The sequence below is a fragment of the Poecilia latipinna genome, unplaced genomic scaffold (genome assembly GCF_001443285.1).
Source record: "Poecilia latipinna isolate Pla-1442-1.1 unplaced genomic scaffold, P_latipinna-1.0 Scaffold3739, whole genome shotgun sequence".
NCBI classification, from domain to species: domain Eukaryota; kingdom Metazoa; phylum Chordata; class Actinopteri; order Cyprinodontiformes; family Poeciliidae; genus Poecilia; species Poecilia latipinna.
The window spans coordinates 29,652-32,189 of record NW_015116355.1 but is presented as its reverse complement, the minus strand read 5'-3'; positions in this window follow the sequence as shown (position 1 = coordinate 32,189).

Sequence of the window (2,538 nt, the reverse complement as noted above, 5' to 3'; positions counted from 1 at the left end):
GTTAGGGGCGTGGCTGAATACTGCGTAATAAAAGTACTTATGGAAGACAGGAAGCCCAATCCCGCTTCCTAGACATTGGTAAAGTGCGCAGAAGGTTATGAAGTGTTCAATTGAAGCGCTCACACTGCCCATTTCCACCAGGGTAGAAAAAGGTGGAGTGTGACTTTTTAACCCCATTCAGGTTACAGAGCTGCTGAATTAACGCACTCTCAAAAGTCTGACCCTGGTCTGAATTAATGCGGCTTGGAAATCAGCTACTGTCACCCTGCGCCCAGTCAAAGAAATAGTCTTGATTTGTCTGAGTCTTTTCTTGCCACAGAACTGTCTCATGAAACGGTCAGATCAGAGACTGAACTCCACAGATCTGAAAATGTATTTCTTCTTCCAGGTTCAGATTTGACCAATTTACCAGCTTGCAGAGAGGAATTCATTGCTGCACAAAATCAGGACGTTTCTGGTGAAATGTCATTCTTCTATTCTTACCGAAGAAGAAGCCCAGGGGAAAAAGGTGACATATGTGGTTGATGATGATTTCCTGTTGAAATGCTGGGCTGGTGAAAACTTGGAAGACTGGAGGTGGTTGTGCCGACAATGTACCACATGCAGGTGCTAGCATTAGCACATGATCATCCACTGTCAGGGCATTTGGGTATAAACAAAGTTCTCAAACACTTCTTTTGGCCAGCTCTCAAGTTTGATGTTTCTCATTATTGTTGTACCTACCAAGTTTACAAAGTTGCTGGCAAGCCAAACCAGATTATACCCCTTGCTCCTTTGTCCCCAATTCCAGTACTGAGTGAACCATTTGGAAGAGTGATTGTGGATTGTGTAGGGCCTTTGCCAAAGTCAAGAAGTGGAAACCAGTTCATCTTGATGACAATGTGTGCTTCCACCAGGTTTCCTGAGGCCATGCCCCTTTGTAGAATTACAGTTCACATGGTCACCAATGCTCTGGTAAAGATTTATAAGTATTTGGTCATAAGGTTGTCCAAACTGACCAGGGCACCAACTTTAAATCTAGGGCCTTTGCCCAAGCACTGAAACAGTTGGGTGCAGAGCATGCCACCTCGAGCTCTTACCACCCTGAAAGCCAGGGTGCACTTGAAAGATTTCACCAGGCATTAAAGGCAATGCTGTGCAAATACTGTATGGATACAGAGAGGGACAGGGATAAAGGTATCCCATTTTTGTTATTTACTGTGCGTGAAATTGTGCAGGACACTTTAGATTGTAATCCTGCTGGACTTGTGTTTGGACATGAGGTCAGCGGACCTCTAGATGTCCTTAAAGAGAAGCTAGTCTCACCTCCTCACTCTGTAAAGAATATGCCAGAGTATGTCTCAAAGACGAGAGAGCGTCTTCAGGCAGTTCGCTCCCTTGCTCAGAATGCCTTGGCTTCAAAGCAGGTCAAAATGAAAAAACATTATGACCTGAAACCGGTCACTCATGAGTTTCACGCTGGTGAAAAGGTTTTGATCTTGCTACCCATCCCTGGCTCTTCTTTGGAAACAAAGTTCTCTGGACCATATGAGGTAGAAAAGAAACTTGGTGAAACTACATTATTCAAACTCCTGATCGCCGCAGCAAGACTAGGCTTTGCCATGTTAATATGATGAAACTGTATCATTCAAGGGGGACTTGAATGATACAGAAAAACAGCTTCAACCAAAAATCAGGTTGAAGCTGTTTCCCCTGTAACCTGTGTTTCAAATTCCACTGAGGAGGATGTGGTTCTGCGCAAAGATCCGCCACATGTTGCGAGGCTTAGACTTAAACTTAGGCTTAGACTTAGGCTTAAAATACTGGCTAACCTGCCTAACTATATGTCACATTCAAAGTTGTAGCCCATGGAGTTCTCCATGTTTTAGACATGAAAGCTGATGGAAGTCCAAGGTTCTGCACAGACTTTCATAAGGTGAATGCTGTAACAGTCCTTGATGCACACTCTCTACCTCTCATTGAAGACTGTATTGATGAAATTGGACCAGCCAAATTTGTTACTAACTCAACATGCTAAAAGGGTATTGGCAAGTACCTCTAACAAAACAAGCTTCTGACATTTCAGCTTTTGTTACATCGGACAGTTTTCTCCAGTACCTTTTGGGCTGTGTAATGCTCCGGCTACATTTCAAAGGCTTGTAAATAAAGTGCTGGGAGATGTGCTAAACTGCCAGGTAGATCTATATGACATAATTGTATACTCAAATGACTGGTCTAACTATCTTGTTGCTTTGCTTGAGGTTTTCAAACGCCTCTCAGCTACCTCACGAACACTAAATCTTTCAAAGTATGAGTTTGGTAAAGGTACCATTCTCTATTTTGGCCAACAGGTTGGCTAGAAAACAGTCAAGTTTTTCTAACGGTCCAGTCAAATCCAAGCCATAACGCCATCAATACCCTGATTAATGTTTTTAGCAAGCTTTATCTGTTATTTTACATCAAAAAGTGTCTGTAACTGTTTTTCTTCCTGTTTGTTTTTATTTGAACTGAATTTAATCATATTTTGCTGTCCTAAAATCAGTCATTTCTGACTTTCCA